We start from the raw sequence: 17,875 nt of genomic DNA, 5'->3' as shown, positions 1-17,875 counted from the left end.
CCGGACTCCAGGTTACTGGAGGAATTTAAAAACTCACTTCCAGAGATGATAAGAATTCATGTGGATGAACAGGAAGTTCAGGAAGTGAGAAGAGCAGCAGAGATGGCAGATGAATATACATTGGTGCATTAGGGCAAAGTTTAGCTTCGGGCAAGAATTTCATCCTGTGAGGAAGAGAAATTGGGAGAAAGGGTGATCCTACATTACAAAACAAAAAGTAGAGCACACTAAGAGTTTACCACAGGTGAAAAAAGAAACCCAACAGGGTGAAAAGGAGATGAAAGGCCTCAGGTGTTTCCACTGTGATAAAGTGGGACACACAAAGTCACAGTGCAGGTAATTGAAGAAAAGGACTGTGGGAAAAGATGTGGTAAAAGAGGCTAAGCCAGTGGCATAAGTGAAGGTAATAAAGGAAACCCCAAGAAAAGTCGAGGAGCTGCAGGAGAGTGCACAGCCTAAGCAGGGGCTGGGTATGGAGTTAGTGTGCAATCTCTATAAAGAATCCACCTCTGTGGGGAAAGTTTACTCAGAAAGAACAGAGGGAAAAGGGAAAGAAGTTGTTATAATTTCGAGAGAAATCGGATCTAATCAGTCTCTCATAGTAAGAGATGAACCTATTTGCACTCTTTCTGATCTGTTACCCAAGAGTGTAGTAATTTGTGGAATAGATGGACAGAAATCTAGCGTTCCCCTATGTAAGATAAGGTTGAAGATCCAAATCTAAACTGAGAAATTAACAGTGGGAGTGATTGACAGTCAACAGGAATTCCTGTTGAAAAGCTTATGCTTGAAACATAGACTCTCCTGCTCCTCAGATGTTGCCTGACCTGCTGTGCTTTTCCAGCATCATACTTTTTGACTCTGACCTCCAGCATCTGCAGTCCTCACTTTCTCCTCGGTGAGTGTCAGGTCCAGGAATACAGTTTGTTCTTGGGACAATTTAGAAGGATCCAAGATGGGAGTAACACCCTTGGTTGTGGAGAAGCCAACAGAAGATCAGGGAACTCACGAGTTAAAACAAAAATTACATGGAATTTTTCCCGACTGTGTAGTAACAAGATCCCAAATCACAGCAAAAAGCAAAAGCTAAAGAAAAAGACGAAGGAGTTGAGGTTCAATTAGCGGACACCCTGTTTGAGGTAACGGTGCAGTAGAAATCTGAACAGGCAGAGGGTCAGAAGTGTTTAGTCCTGAAAAGCTAATGGACCTACCACAGAAAGACTAGACAATAAAAATGTGTATATATGTATTCTTGAGGGTTATTATTTATAAGATAGAATTCTAAAATCAAAATGTAAACCCTAGCAGGTTAGTGCAGAGGGGAAATGGGCTGAAGTGCACCAGACTGTGTTGCTGGTAGCATCCAGACAGGAAGTGTTAGGGGTAGCGCATCAATTGCCTGAAGGAGGTCACTGAGGTGTACGGAAGACTCAGGGTAAGGTACAAAAACATTTCTATTGGCCTAGACTGCACAAGGATGTGGTTAATGTTTGCTGTATGTGTCATACATGCCAAATGGAAGGTAAGCCACAGGTGGGAATAAAACCAGCAACTTTGTTACCAATCTCCCCATTTGAAGAACCTTCCACATGGGTTATGTAGGGATTGTGTAGGTCCCCTCCCTAAAACTAAAAGTGGGAACCAGTACTTGCTAACCATAATGGATGTGTCTACCAGATTTCCAGAGGCCATTCCATTAGAATATTAAGGCAAAAAGGGTGGTAGAGGAATTAGTAGCTCTCTTCACGTGGTATGGGCTACCCAGTGAGAGTAAGTCAGACCAAGGGTCTAATTTTACTGCTAGGATTTAAGGAAGTCATGGACAGCTTTGGCATACAGTACTTTAAATCAAGTGCATACCATCCTGAATCTTAGGAAGCTTTAGAAAGATGGCATCAAACCCTGAAGACGATGTTAACAGCATGCAGTCAGGATTATTGAATGATTGGGATCCATTTGTATCCATTTGTATTGTTTGCCATTAGAGATGCCCCAAATAAATCTACTCAGTTCACCACCCTTTGAGTTAATGAGTGGACATGAAGTAAGAAGGCCTTTGAAAATAATTAAAGAGAAATTGACAGGACCAAAGTCAGAGATCTCTCGCTTGGATTATGTATTGGAGATGAGGGAGAGATTGAATTGGGTAGGTGACTTAGCTAAACACCACCTGAAGAGGGCACAGCATAGAATGAAGCAAGTCACACATAAAAACATCGAACCAATGTGACAATCCAATGTTGGGGATATAAAAAAGGCAGGGATTTTGAAAATCAGACAAAGCAACAGCCATAGAGAAAGAGAGAGAGAGATCCAAGGCATCAAAACACTCTCTATGCCAGGTACCTTTTCATATGAAAAGTCTTCACAGTGAAATGAAAGACTATGATCCAGGGAGAACTTCAGCTGAAAAAAGAAAGACACTGAAGATGACAGCTGTTGTATGGTTTTGAAACCAAATTGATGTAATTTTAATAAGTGTTTTATTGGAACAGCATATTGTTATAGAGTTGGAGGCAGGTAATAAGCAGTTAAGAGAAAGGGAGGCTTAGAATTGTGAATAGTTGTAGTTTATTATTCACTTTTAGAGTTAAAGAATAAATTGACATTATTTTCTCTAAATAGTGGAATTTGAGAGTTCTCTGTCACTCACATTTTAACAGATTATGAGGAGAGGTGAGCTTTTCCGGGTGTTTGGTTTAATTAACAGAGGGGTTCACCACCGTGTCATGACACTATGATATCTGTTTCCACCACCGCCCCTGGAAGTGAGTTGCAGGCACCTAATACCCGCTGTGTAAAAAAACTTGCTTTGCACATCTCCTTTAAGCTTACCCCCCTCTCACTCTAAACCTATGCCCCTTAGTATTTAGCCTTTCCACTGTGGGATAAAGATTTTGACTATTCACTCAATCCATGCCTCTCTTGCTTTATACACTTCCATCAGGTCACCCCTCAGCCTCCAATGCTCTCGTGAAAACATCCAAGTTTGTCCAACCTCTCCTTATAGCTAATATAGGCAACATCCTGCTAAAACCTCTTTTGCACCCTCTCCAATACCTCTACATCCTTCCTACAGTGTGGCAACCAGATCTGCACACAATACTTCAAGTATGGCCTGACTATAGGAACAAGTACAGCCTGACTACAGTTAGCCCCCCCAATCTTCAATCCATGCCAATATGTTACCCCCCACACCATGAGTTTTTATTTTCCATAATAACCTTTGATGTAGCACCTTATCTAATGCCTTTTGCAAAGCTAAGTACAGTACATCCACTCATTCCTCTTTATCTTCAAAAAAACTCAAATTGTTACACGTGACTTCCTTTGACAAAACTGATGACTCTGCCTGTTTACCTTGGATGTATCAAAGTGCCCTGCTATAATGCCATTAATAATAATTTAACATCTTCCCAATGACAGATGTTCAGCCAATTGGTCTGTCGTTTCCTGTTTCTGCCTCCCTCCCCTTTTGAAATTTGAGAAGGGCCCTGATAGAAGAGTCTAAGATTTTGACAGGCATAGATAGAGTGGACAGGAAAACACTTATTCCATTACTCGAGTGGTCAATAACCAGGAGGTACAGCTTTAAGGTGAAAGGTAGAGGACTAAGTAGAGTTTGGAGGAGGTTTTTTATTTTTACCCAGAAGGTGATTGAGTCAAAAACACTTGTAATATTTAAGCAGCATATCGGTGGGGCAACACAAGTCTTCTGGGCAATGGGCCCAAAGTTAGGAAATGGGATTTGTGAAGTCCGATCTTTGTTGACCAGCTCAGACACAATTGGTTGACTAGCCTCCTTCTGTGCTGCAAATGTCTATGAGTCTGAAAATTGATCATAAGATTGGCAGAATGAATTGGCAAGGAAAGAGTAGGAGTTTGATTTCAATAGTCTTTCAAACAACAGTAATAACAGGAATTTGCAATAACAATACTGGAGATTGCACATTCTCCCCATGAATGCGTGGGTTTCCTCTGGGTGCTCCAGTTTCCTTTCACAGTCCAATCTTGTGCAAGGTAGGTGGATTAAAGATGTTAAGTTGCTCCATAGTGTCCAGGGATGTGGTACTTTAAGTGCATTATCCGTAGGGAAAAAAGTGTGGGGGGATGGGTGTGGGTGGGATGCTCTTCAGATGGTTGGTGTGGACTTGTTGGGTCGAATGGCTTGTTTCTACTCTGAAGGCATTCTATGAAATAGAACATGTGGAGAAACCCAGCAGGTCTAGCAGCATCTTTGGAGAGAGAAAAGGAGTTAATGTTTTAGGTTTCTAACCTTTCATAAGAAGTGATAAAATGGAACGATGTAATAGATTTAAGTGCGAGTTGGAAAGAAGAGAAAGCAGAAAACGGAAGGTCGGCAAAAGACTGAAAAACAGGAGATTAAATGACAAAAGTATTTATGACTGATGAATAATGTAACAGGTTAAAAAACAAAAATGTGTCCAGAGGATGAATAGAACATAGAACATTACAGGCCCTTCGGCCCTCCATTGCACCGACCTGTGGAACCAATCTGAAGCATATCTAACCTACACTATTCCATTATCATCCATATGTCTATCCAATGACCATTTAAATGCCCTTAAGGTGGCGAGTCTACTAACGTTGCAGGAAAAACATTCCACGCCCTTACTACTCTGAGTAAAGAAACTACGTCTGACATCTGTCCTATATCAATCACCCCTCAATTTAAAGCTATGCCCCCTTGTGCTAGCCATCACCATCCGAAGAAAAAGGCTCTCCCTGTCCACCCTATCTAACCCTCTGATTATCTTATATGTCTCTATTAAGTCACCTGTCAACCTTCTTCTCTCTAATGAAAATAGCCTCAAGTCCCTCAGCCTAAGACCTTCTCTCGATACCAAGCAACATCCTAGTAAATCTCCTCTGAACCCTTTCCAATGCTTCCACATCCTTCCTTTCATGCAGCAACCAGAACTATGTGCAATATTCCATGTGCAACTGCAGCATGACCTCATGGCTCCGAAACTCAATCCCTCTACCAATAAAAGCTAACACACCGTACGCCTTCTTAACAATCCTATCAACCTGGCTGGCAACTTTCAGGATTCTGTGTGCCTGGACACTGAGATCTCTCTGCTCATTTACACTACCAAGAATCTTACCATTAGCCCAGTACTCTTTATTCCTGTTATTCCTTCCAAAGTGAATCACCTCACACTTTTCTGCATTAAACTCCATTTGCCACCTCTCACCCCAGCTCTGCAGCTTATCTAAGTCTCTCTGTGACGTGTAACATTCTTCAGCACTATCCACAACTCCACCGACCTTAGTGTCATCCACAAATTTACTAACCTATCCTTCTATGTCCTCATCCAGGTCATTTATAAAAATGACAAACAGCAGTCTCCCCAAAGAATATCCTTGCAGTACACCATGAGTAACTGAACACCAAGATGAACATTTCCAATCAACCACCATCCTCTCTTCTTACAGCTAGCCAACTTCTGATCCAAACTGCTAAATCACCCTCAATTCCATGCCTCCATATTTTGTGCAATAGCCTCCCGTGGGGAATGTTATCCAACTCTTTACTGAAATCCATATACACCACAACAACCACATTACCCTCATCCATCTGTTTGGTCACCTTCTTAAAGAACTCAATAAGGTTTGTGAGGCACGATCTATCCTTCACAAAACCATGTTGACTATCTGTATTACTCCTTTCAAAGTGAATCACCTCACACTTTTCTGCATTAAACTCCACTTGCCATCTCTCAGCCCAGCCCTGCAATTTATCTATGTCACTCTATAACCTGCAACATCCTTCCGCACTATCCACAACTCCACCAACATGACAAACAATAAACAATTGATGTCTGACAGTACCACTACAAACAAAGGCACTGGTGAGATATGACTGAGGAGGACTGGGAAAGAAGTCCATTCAGTCACCATGACTGGATGGGGGGGTGGTGGAGGGATTGTAGAGGACCCAGTGCTCATCAGTAGGAAGAGCAACCATCACAGGGCCTTGATGAGAAGCAACAGAGGAGGATTCTGGGACAAGTCCGTGCAGTCACCATGACTTCTAGTTTAAAGGAACAACCTTACGTTGATCAGCAGTGGGAACTGATCCAGTGAGGCTGGAAGGAGGAGACAGCCAGCAGAACAGGTAAAAACTTGAGCTCAGGGTGACTCAAGTAGCAGTCTGACCCTGACCGATTACATGGGGAGTATTGTGAGAGTTGCACTTTGCTACAATACAAGTTCAAACATGATAGTTTGGACAGAAGGGGCTCCTGTTTAGAAACTGGCGGTCTGGTAATTCTTCGCTTACCTTCACTTTCCGTTAATGTTCACACACAAGGCTTTAGAGCAGTGAGATTCAGTCTGCTGCTAGAGTGTTGCAGTACTGGTATTTACAATGTTATCCAGACTGTTTACAAAAGAGTGTATTTGTATTGATTGTAATGAGGTCAGCCAGAATATGAGTTCCCTAACTGGGGCTGTTAATCTGGTCCAATCAGGGAGCCCTGGCTGGCAGATAAAAGGGTAAATGTCAGAGCTACTGACACTGTCTTTCAGTCAAATTATTAAACTGAAGCACTTTTCCCCACAAGTTCCTGTTCATGTAAAAGGGCAATCAATGTTCCTAGCATCCTACTCAACAGCTTCCCTTTGATCAAAATCAATAAAAATAGAAGTCATGATTTGGAGATGCTGCTGTTGGACTGGGGTGGACAAAGTTAATAATCACACAACACCAGGTTATAGTCCAATGGGTTTATTTGGAAGCACTAGCTTTCGGAGCACTGCTGTTTCATCAGGTGGTTGTGGAGTATGAGATTAACATGATGAGAGACTTAACAAACAATCCAGGTCTTTTTTCAATATATAATTTCAGTTACATCACACTGTAAACGTTTGCTATAAATTCTGTGTCTTACGATCCTAGACTCCACAACTACCTGAAGGAGCAGCGCTCTGAATGCTAATGCTTCCAAATAAACCTGTTGGACTATAACCTGGTGTTGTGTGATTTTTAACAAAAATGGATTAAGTGGCAACTAGACTTGATCACATTATGGGATCTTGTTTTGCACAGAAATGACTTATAAGACAGGTTTTTCCCTTCCAATGTATTGAGAATGTTTGAAAGATCGTGGACATAAGGCTCTTATATATAAAAGTACACCCTCCATATATAAAGATCACACAGAAATAAAGTTGCCACCCAGGTAAATAGTGCGGTGAAGAAGGCATATGGCGTACTGGCTTTTATTGGTAGAGGAATTGAGTTCCGGAGTCCTGAGGTCATGTTGCAGTTGTATAAGACTCTGGTGCGGCCACATCTGGAGTATTGTGTGCAGTTTTGGTCGCCATACTATAGGAAGGATGTGGAGGCACTGGAACGGGTGCAGAGGAGGTTTACCAGGATGTTGCCTGGTATGGCAGGAAGATCGTATGAGGAAAGGCTGAGGCACTTGGGGTTGTTTTCATTGGAGAAAAGAAGGTTTGGGGTGACTTGATAGAGGTGTACAAGATGATTAGGGGTTTAGATAGGGTTGACAGTGAGAATCTTTTTCCATGTATGGAGTCAGCTATTACAAGGGGGCATAGCTTTAAATTAAGGGGGGGTAGGTATAGGACAGATGTTAGGGGTAGGTTCTTTACTCAGCGAGTCGTGAGTTCATGGAATGCCCTGCCAATAGCAGTGGTGGACTCTCCCTCATTATGGGCATTTAAGCGGGCGTTGGATAGGCATATGGAGGATAGTGGGCTAGTGTAGGTTAGATGGGCTTGGATCGGCGCAACATCGAGGGCCGAAGGGCCTGTACTGCGCTGTATTCTTCTATGTTCTATGTTCTAAAACCTTCATACTTATCCAACAGTTTGAGATTTTGTTATAATTCAGTGTTGTAATTTTTTAACCAAACACACCTGGTCTGCAAGATTCACAAACTAAGCTCGTTCTCGGAGGAACAGTATTCCCTTAACTGTTCTAAGGAATCCCTTTTCTAGGAGAAAATATACTTCAGTCAGGTCTCCTTGGAACTGAACTTGAAAGCTTTTTAACTAAATTTTTAAAACTTGTTCATCCCAGGCACTGTTAAAGCAGATGGTTTAATATTTGCTCCCTCCTGTTGCAAACCCCCACAATACAAACAAAGTTCCATTAACACTCCAGGGAGTCCTTCACTCCTTTGCTGTCTGACACAGACTGGTTTAAAGTTGTGGTTTCTGAAAGTCTGATCAAATTAATTTTTAAATACCTTCACAAAAGATAAACAGGTATATGCTACTCGTTTAAATTCCAAATTCTAAGAAGATGATGTTTTATATATATATATATATATATATATATATATATAAATCACACACCTCTCATCACAGGGGGAACAAATTAACTTTTCCAAGGAGTTGGTAAAGACATAATGGGTTGCACGGTCCCTTCCTGTGTCACAGAATTCAAACCAACACATCCAGGAGCTGTGAAACAAAGCTGAGCTGATTTTGCGAATTGTTAATAATGCTGCCACACAAAATAAATGAGATGAAGGACTTATTGTAGAAAACCACTTACATTTAATTTATTCTGAGGAGACAGTATCAGTCCATCATCATCATCAGCAATCACTCGCTGAAGAGTATGATTGCCCACCCAGAAAACTCCATATCACTGCTCATGGATTCAATGGTAATTTTCATGGTCGATGAGTCCGGTCCTCGTGCTGCATCTCTCACCACACATTTGGCAGGTTTTCTCGGAGGTTGAATTATTCTTTAGCCTTGGGATCACTGACATTCCTTTCATCAGTTCCTTTTCCATACTTCTTAATGCCGATAAGAACCCTCAAAGAATAGTCTCCCTTCATATTTGAGCTTCCTCCAAATCAGTTTCATCTCCATAAGGGTCTCTCATCCATTGGCATCGGCACTGCAATTCTTGAAGCAAGATTTTAGGGAATGCTTCCTTTGTCCTTTCCTTGTTCAAATGCCTTCCTTGAGCTGACAGGAGATGATTTGCATTGTCAGCTTGAATTCAAGTATCCTAAGCTTGTGAGCTAGGCAAAAGTGAGGACTGCAGATGCTGGAAATCAGAGTCTGGGTTAAAGTGGTGCTGGAAAAGTACAGCCGGTCAGGCAGCATCCGAGGAGCAGGAAAATCAATGTTTCAGGCAAAAGCCCTTCATCAGGACTGAAGGGCTTTGTCCTGATGAAGGGCTTTTGCCCAAAACGTCGATTTTCCTGCTCCTCGGATGCTGCCTGACTGACTGTGCTTTTCTAGCACCACTCTAATCTAGACTAAACTTGTGAGCTAGCCCAGCAGATTTGGCTTCAGGTGATCCATGGTCTTAATGCTGGTGGTATTGGCTGCTTCAAGGATACTGATGTCATGCTGGTTCTCCCAACTGATGTGGAGGCATTGATTGTACTTCGCAAGGATCTTGAAATAGCATCTGTACATTGTCTAAATTTCCGAGCCAAATAGGAGAGTTGGAAGGAAGACTGTATTATACATAAGATCTTGGTATTAGCATGGATGTCATGGTCGTCCTTAGGCAAATGAAGGTAACTTACCACAAAACTTCAGGTGATGAGTGTCTATGCTCCAACCATTGATGCCAAAGGTGAGTGCAAAGAAGGTGTCTACTCCACCATGGACAATGTAAAATTATCCTCCTTGGAGACTTCTGTGTCAGAGTTGGAAAGGACAACCAATTCTGGAAAGAAGTTATCGGAAAGAAGGAGTCAGGTATTGCAACTCCAATGGGATTCTCCTCCTCACCAAAAGGGCAAGTTCAAGACTACTTACTGGCATCTGTGATCAAAGCACTGGCACATGTTTGACTACATCATTGTTTGATCCCAAGATCGAAAGGATGCTCTCATTATCAAAGCGATGATCAGTCCAGGTAACTGATGCACAGACCATTGGCTCATTCAATCCTCAATGTGCATCAAATACCATCAGAAACAACTGTAGACAAAGAAATAATTCAGAAAAACAGCTCAATGATGATCAGCTTCAAAAGCCAAACAGGTAAGTGAAATTCCAACAATACCTTCACCAAAATCTTCACATTAATTGAGTGGAAGAACTCTGGAAAGAACTGAAGACAACCATTCTCTCATACTGGGAAGAAACCATTGGATACAAGATCTGGAAGCACCAAGAGTGATTCAACAAGAATGACCACATCACCCAAGGCCTTATCAATAGGAATAGGAAAACTCTCTGTTCCTGACGAAAAAATAATATCACCAGTGAGACAGAGGAGAACTCATCAAGCAAGGAAGACAGACTTTTATAAAGAAGAATTCGGAAATCAAGAAATAATAGTGGACTGAGAAAGTTAAGAAGCTGCAATCCTTTGCTGAGAAGGGAAAGGGAAAGGGACTTCAAACTAGTGAGGAATCAGGATGGGGCCTTTTTGAGAGACAGAGAAAACATCCCAAATCAGAGGTGAAACAAGGACCAGAGAATCTTTAGCTCCCGTGAGGGAGAAGGTGAAGCTAACTCTGGAGGAGAGAAGGTGAAAGGTTGGACCACAAGACACTTACAAATCCAAAGATTAGTGGTTAAAAATATGTCCAGTCCCTTTCTTGGCAACACAATTTGTGATCTGCTGGTTCCCACTTCCAGCCTGGCAGGTTGACTATTTCAGTCTCTAGCTGAGAACGGGTCATGCTACTAGCTGGCCCTGACAGGACTCCAGCAGAATGAAGGTTTGTTGTTGCAAGTTGTCTCCAGATCCTAAAAGGAGTCGGCTGCTCCTAATGGCAATGCGCACCCATTAAAATAATCCTCCTGCTGACTACTGCAGGGCAACTGGTGACAAGAAGCACCAACCTCACACATTCCTCAATGGATCTCTCTCACAGCAGTCACCTGCAGCATTTCTACACAGTCAGGTCTCAGGTTTAAATGTTCATACATTGTACTTCACAAATATCACAGTGATGGCAGACTCACAGTCACCTCTTACTGCCTACACTCACTTCCAGTTAGTCAATTATGACAGGAAGATTGTGCAGAAAGAGTTCATCATCTTCCATTGCCCTGAAGTTGTAAAAGGTTATTCAAGATAGGACAGTGGAGCAGGCAGTGTGTGGCACCTGTGCCTGGGCTTGTCTTTTTTATCTGTTTCTTTTCTTCATCCTTCTTCCCATTCTTTTTCCTTAAACTTACCTGATGAAGAGAGCTCTTTGGCAGGGTGCAGCTTCGATGGCCTCTGGAGTGATGGTGGCATCTTCAGAGGTGGCATAGCTGCAGAGGTGGTCGCTCAGCCTGTGATGCCTGTAGCAGGATTCTCATTTCCACTAGGAGTGTGCACCTGGTGGCAGCAAAATGTGGACTGGCATAGCCTGGAGCGGGATACTCTCTGCAGCACGGTGTGGTCTGGCATAGCCTGGAGCGGGATACTCTCTGCAGCACGGTGTGGTCTGGCATAGCCTGGAGCAGGACACTCTCTGCAGCACGGTGTGGTCTGGTGTAACCTGGAGCGGGATACTCTCTGCAGCACGGTGTGGTCTGGCATAGCCTGGAGCGGGATATTCTTTGCAGCACGGTGTGGTCTGGTGTAGCCTGGAGCGGGATACTCTCTGCAGCACGGTGTGGTCTGGTGTAGCCTGGAGCGGTATACTCTCTGCAGCACGGTGTGGTCTGGTGTAGCCTGGAGCGGGATACTCTCTGCAGCACGGTGTGGTCTGGCATAGCCTGGAGCAGGACACTCTCTGCAGCACGGTGTGGTCTGGTGTAGCCTGGAGCGGGATACTCTCTGCAGCACGGTGTGGTCTGGCATAGCCTGGAGCGGGATATTCTTTGCAGCACGGTGTGGTCTGGTGTAGCCTGGAGCGGTATACTCTCTGCAGCACGGTGTGGTCTGGTGTAGCCTGGAGCGGTATACTCTCTGCAGCACGGTGTGGTCTGGTGTAGCCTGGAGCGGGATACTCTCTGCAGCACGGTGTGGTCTGGTGTAGCCTGGAGCGGTATACTCTCTGCAGCACGGTGTGGTCTGGTGTAGCCTGGAGCGGGATACTCTCTGCAGCACGGTGTGGTCTGGTGTAGCCTGGAGCGGGATACTCTCTGCAGCACGGTGTGGTCTGGTGTAGCCTGGAGCGGGATACTCTCTGCAGCACGGTGTGGTCTGGTGTAGCCTGGAGCGGTATACTCTCTGCAGCACGGTGTGGTCTGGCGTAGCCTGGAGCAGGATACTCAGGCAGCAGTATGCCGGAGCAGCAGAGAAGAGTTATTTCAACTCTCTCAGTTTTTAAAATTTTATTCTGTATTAATGTGAATGGTGCCTATGTACAGGCAAGGGTACACAATTTTCACTATTTTATATTGATTACACGTAACAATAATGGATATTGTATCCTGCTAACTGCTTGGCAAAAGTGAGGATTGCAAATGCTGGTGATCAGAGTCTAGAGTGTGGTGATGGAAAAGGACAGCAGGTCAGACAGCATTCGAGGAGCAGGAGAATCGACATTTGGGGAAAAAGCCCTTCATCAGGAATTCTGCTGAGTATTGCCCATATCTTCCAGGAAAAGGTGGCCCATAACCAGCACAACCTCAGTACTCCAGAGCAGAGCACATACCCACACAGCTGGGTTAGCACCGTACCCAACACTGGCTCTCATCGGAATTATTACTGACCTCAAGGTTTCGATTAGCATTGGTACCAGTGCAACATGGAATCATAATTCAGGGCCGGGATATTTTAAGGGCATTCAGTAGTATATGAATCAGTTAAAGTTGAAATAAAATTACATAAACTACGAGGTGCACATATGATATTAGAGACTTCATCAAATACTTCTCAGTAAAAAGCTTATTTCAATCCTCCTTAAAGCTGCCCTGTTAGGTTCAATGTAAATATCCGCAGAGAATTAAATGCAGTTCAGCATTTTCTAGAAAGAGAAATCAATTGATCTCAATGGCTGCTGTTTTATTTGATCTTTATTGCACTTTATTGTAACATTGGAGGGGAGAATATTTTGTCTCCTGTATCTTGCTGCTGTCAACCTTTAAGCAATCTGTCGTATGGAGCAAACCCTTTCAGACAGAAACATGCATTAGGATAGATTGTTCCGTGCTGCAGGAGCAATATACTTTTATTTAATTCAGTTTATTGTGAAATAATTAAACAGGTTAGGTCAAACTGGACAAAGCTCATTGATAACATTCAGATATTTAACTTCAAAGCCAGTTTTTGACGTGTAACAGATTTGAATGTTGAAAATTCATTTCTGTGGCTTTTCCAGCAAGTGATAGAAAGGAAATAAAGTTTTCTAAACAAATCTTCTTTTGTGTTCTCATCAAGTGCCAATCAGGTTTTGCATGTTTTAGAGAGCTGCTGTGCAGCGTTCAGTGCAGACTCTGCAAACCAGTTTATAAAGTACATTATATCTGCTCTCATTTATAATTTATATTCATGGACATCATTCACCATGGAAATCTCATCCAAAAGTACCAGAATACACAGGAGGAACATCTGATGATCGCTATGTATTGCAAGAGAATGGATAGCCATATAAGGAACATGGAGTTAAGTTGTTGATCGTATATTGACAAAAGTTTTTTAATGCAAGACAATTTTTGGATACATATCAGTGGGACCTAGTGGTTCAGCTATACAGTACCTTGAAAGTCATATCACAGGTACACAGGGTGGTTAAGAAGGTATTTAGCATGCTTGCCTACATTGTTCAGACCTTTTGAATGTAGGAGTTAGGATGTCCATAAGACCATAAGACATAGGAGCGGAAATAAGGCCATTCGGCCCATCGAGTCCACTCCGCCATTCAATCATGGCTGATGAGCATTTCAACTCCACTTACCCGCATTCTCCCCGTAGCCCTTAATTCTTTGTGACATCAAGAATTTATAAATTTCTGCCTTGAAGACATTTAGCATCCCAGCCTCCACTGCACTCAGCGGCAATGAATTCCACAGGCCCACCACTCTCTGGCTGAAGAAATGTCTCCGCATTTCTGTTCTGAATTTACCCCCTCTAATTCTAAGGCTGTGTCCACGGGTCCTAGTCTCCTCACCTAACGGAAACAATTTCCTAGCATCCACCCTCTCCAAGCCATGTATTATCTTGTAAGTTTCTATTAGATCTCCCCTTAATCTTCTAAACTCCAATGAATACAACCCCAGGATCCTCAGCCGTTCCTCATATGTTAGACCAACCATTCCAGGGATCATCCGTGTGAATTTCTGCTGGACACGCTCCAGTGCCAGTATGTCCTTCCTGAGGTGTGGGGACCAAAACTGGACACAGTACTCCAAATGGGGCCTGACCAGAGCTTTATAAAGTCTCAGTAGCACAACAGTGCTTTTATATTCCATCCCTCTTGAGATAATTTACAACATTGCATTCGCTTTCTTAATCACGGACTCAACCTGCATGTTTACCTTTAGAGAATCCTCAACTATCATTCCCAGATCCCTCTGTACTTTGGCTTTACGAATTTTCTCACTATTTAGAAAGTAGTCCATGCTTCTATTCTTTTTTCCAAAGTGCAAGACCTCGCATTTGCTCACATTGAATTCCATCAGCCATTTCCTGGACCACTCCTCCAAACTGTCTAGTTCCTTCTGCAGCCTCCCCACTTCCTCAGTCCTACCTGCCTGTCCACCTAACTTTGTATCATCAGCAAACTTCACTAGAATGCCCCCAGTCCCTTCATCCAGATCATTAATATATAATGTGAACAGCTGTGGCCCCAACACTGAACCCTGCGGGACACCGCTTGTCACCGGCTGCCAATCCGAAAAAGAACCTTTTATCCCAACTCTCTGCCTTCTGTCAGACAGCCAATCCTCAATCCATACTAGTAGCTCACCTCGAACACCATGGGCCCTCACTTTGCTCAGCAGCCTCCCGTGTGGCACCTTATCAAAGGCCTTTTGGAAGTCTAGGTAGACCACATCCACTAGGTTTCCCTGGTCTAACCTACTTGTCACCTCTTCAAAGAACTCCAACAGGTTTGTCAGGCACGACCTCCCCTTACTAAATCCATGTTGACTTGTTCTAATCCGACCCTGCTCTTCCAAGAATTTAGAAACCTCATCCTTAATGATGGATTCTAGAATTTTACCAACAACCGAGGTTAGGCTAATTGGCCTATAATTTTCCATCTTTTGTCTTGATCCTTTCTTGAACAAGGGGGTTACAACAGCGATCTTCCAATCATCCGGGACTTTCCCTGACTCCAGTGACTTTTGAAAGATCTCAACCAACGCCTCAGCTATTTCCTCAGCCACCTCCCTCAGAACTCTAGGATGTAACCCATCAGGGCCAGGAGATTTATCAATTTTAAGACCTTTTAGCTTTTCTAGCACTTTCTCTTTTGTAATGGCAACCATACTCAACTCAGCCCCCTGACTCCCTTTAATTGTTGGGATATTACTCATGTCTTCCACTGTGAAGACTGACGCAAAGTACTTATTAAGTTCTCCAGCTATTTCCTTACCTTCTATCACTAGGCTTCCAGCATCAGTTTGAAGCAGCCCAATGTCTACTTTTGCCTGTCGTTTGTTTCTTATGTATTGAAAGAAACTTTTACTATCATTTTTAATATTACTGGCTAGCCTACCTTCATATTTGATCCTCTCCTTCCTTATTTCTCTCTTTGCTATCCTCTGTTTGTTTTTGTAGCCTTCCCAATCTTCTGATTTCCCAGTGCTCTTGGCCACTTTATAGGCTCTCTCTTTTTCTTTGATAGATTTCCGGACTTCCTTTGTCAGCCATGGCTGTCTAATCCCTCCCCGGATAATCTTTCTCTTCTTGGGGATGAACCTCTGTACAGTGTCCTCAATTTTACCCACAAACTCCTGCCATTTTTGCTCTACTGTCTTCCCTGCTAGGCTCTGCTTCCAGTCTATTTTCGTCAGTTCCTCTCTCATGCCCTCATAATTTCCTTTATTTAACTGTAACACCATTACATCCGATTTTGCCTTCTCGCTTTCAAACTGCATACTGAACTCTACCATATTATGATCGCTGCTTCCTAAGTGTTCCCTTACTTTAAGATTTTTTATAAAGTCTGGTTCACTACATAGCACTAGGTCCAGAATAGCCTGCTCCCTTGTGGGCTCCATGACAAGCTGTTCCAAAAAGCCATCCTGTAAGCATTCCATGAATTCCCTTTCTTTGGATCCACTGGCAACATTATTTACCCAGTCCACCTGCATATTGAAGTCTCCCATGATCACTGTGACCTTGCCTTTCTGACATGCCTTCTCTATTTCCCGGTACATGTTGCGCCCCTGGTCCTGACCACTGTTAGGAGGTCTGTACATAACTCCCACTATGGTTTTTTTGCCTTTGTGGTTCCTCAATTCCACGCACACAGACTCCACATCATCCGACGCTATGTCATTCAGCACCATAGATTTAATTTTGTTCTTAACTAACAAGGCAACCCCACCCCCCTCTGCCCACCTCCCTGTCTTTTCGATAAGTTGAAAACCCTTGGATGTTTAACTGCCAGTCCTGACCCCCCTGTAACCACGTCTCTGTGATGCCTACCACATCATAATCATTCACGATGATCTGTGCCATTAGTTTATCTGCTTTGTTATGAATGCTACGAGCATTCAGGTAAAGTGCCTTAATGCTAACTTTCTTATCATTAGAGATATTGGAAGTCATAAGATGTCCTAAGTTATCCTTCCTTTTTGCTGCATTCCCAGTCTGTCTCAAGTTTAAATCTGCCTGCACATATGCTATCCTGCCACTTATCTTTCCATTTAATTCCATACTCCCTGTCGCTTTCACTTTCCCTTCCCCCCAACTCATGTCATTTTGAGGTTGTACAGACGTTGGTGAGACCACTTTTGGAGTACTGTGTATAGTCTAGTTGCCCTGCTATAGGAAGGATATTATTAAATCGGACAGATTTCAGAAAAGATTTATAAGGATGTTCCTTGGATTGGAGGTTTGAGTTATAAAGAGATGCTGGTTAGGTTGAGACTTCTTTTCCTGGAGTGTGGGGGGCAGAGAGGTGACTTAAAGAGATTTATAAAATCATGAGGGGCATAGATAAGGTGAATAGCAAAAGTCTTTTATCCAGAGTACAAGAATTCAAAACTAGAGAGCAAATTTGTAAAGTGAGTGAAGAAAGATTTAAAAGGGACCTGAGGGGCAACTTTTTCACACCAAGGGTGGTTGGTATGTGGAATGAATTACTAGAGAAAGTAGATGCAAGTAAGGTTCCAACATTCAAAAGACATTTCGACAGGTACATGGATCGGAAAAGTTTAGAGGGATACAGACCAAATGTAGGCAAGTGGGACTAGTTTAGTTTGGGAAATGTAATTGGCACAGACAAGTTGAAGTGAAGGGTCAATTTCCGTGTTATATGTTTCAATGACTCCATGACATTCTTGAATCATGTAATTAGCCAGGAAGAGACTGCAGTACTTCACAGTGCATGTGGAAGACTATTTACGGATCTTTCAGTAGATAAAGGAAAGGTAGTGATATAATGATGTAATGGTAATGTCAGTGGTTTAGTAATCCAGAACTCGACACAATGTTCTGGGAATATGGGTTCAAATCCAATTGGGTGACAGTGAAACTTGAGTTTATTGTTTAAAAGCCAATCTGATTTATTAGCATCTCTTAGGGAAGGAAAGGTGGTCTACATGTGACTACAATCCAACAACAATATGGTTGTCTAAGATATTGAAAATTTAGTCTGAAAGAAAAGGAAGCAACTATAATGTTTAGGAAACTAAAATCAGTCGAGGATCTTAAGGAATACAAAGGAAGCAGAAAAAAACTTAAACAAGGAACTACAAGGAGCTGAAAGGGACCACGAAATATCCTTGACAAGTAGGATTAAGAAGAATCCCAAGATATTTCATACATATAACAGGAGCAAAT

General features: G+C 42.8%; 1 protein-coding gene across 6 annotated transcripts in view; it reads right to left on the bottom strand.

Annotated features, from left to right (window-relative positions):
• LOC122557603 (SH3 and multiple ankyrin repeat domains protein 2-like) overlaps positions 1-17,875 on the bottom strand; it is a 1,564,835-nt gene that overhangs the window by 1,426,335 nt on the left and 120,625 nt on the right. The window lies entirely within an intron of this gene.

Source organism: Chiloscyllium plagiosum, unplaced genomic scaffold, assembly GCF_037043375.1.
Source record: "Chiloscyllium plagiosum isolate Xiang-an unplaced genomic scaffold, Cpla_swu_hap1 HiC_scaffold_18, whole genome shotgun sequence".
Taxonomy (NCBI): domain Eukaryota; kingdom Metazoa; phylum Chordata; class Chondrichthyes; order Orectolobiformes; family Hemiscylliidae; genus Chiloscyllium; species Chiloscyllium plagiosum.
This window is presented reverse-complemented; position numbering and strand designations above follow the sequence as displayed.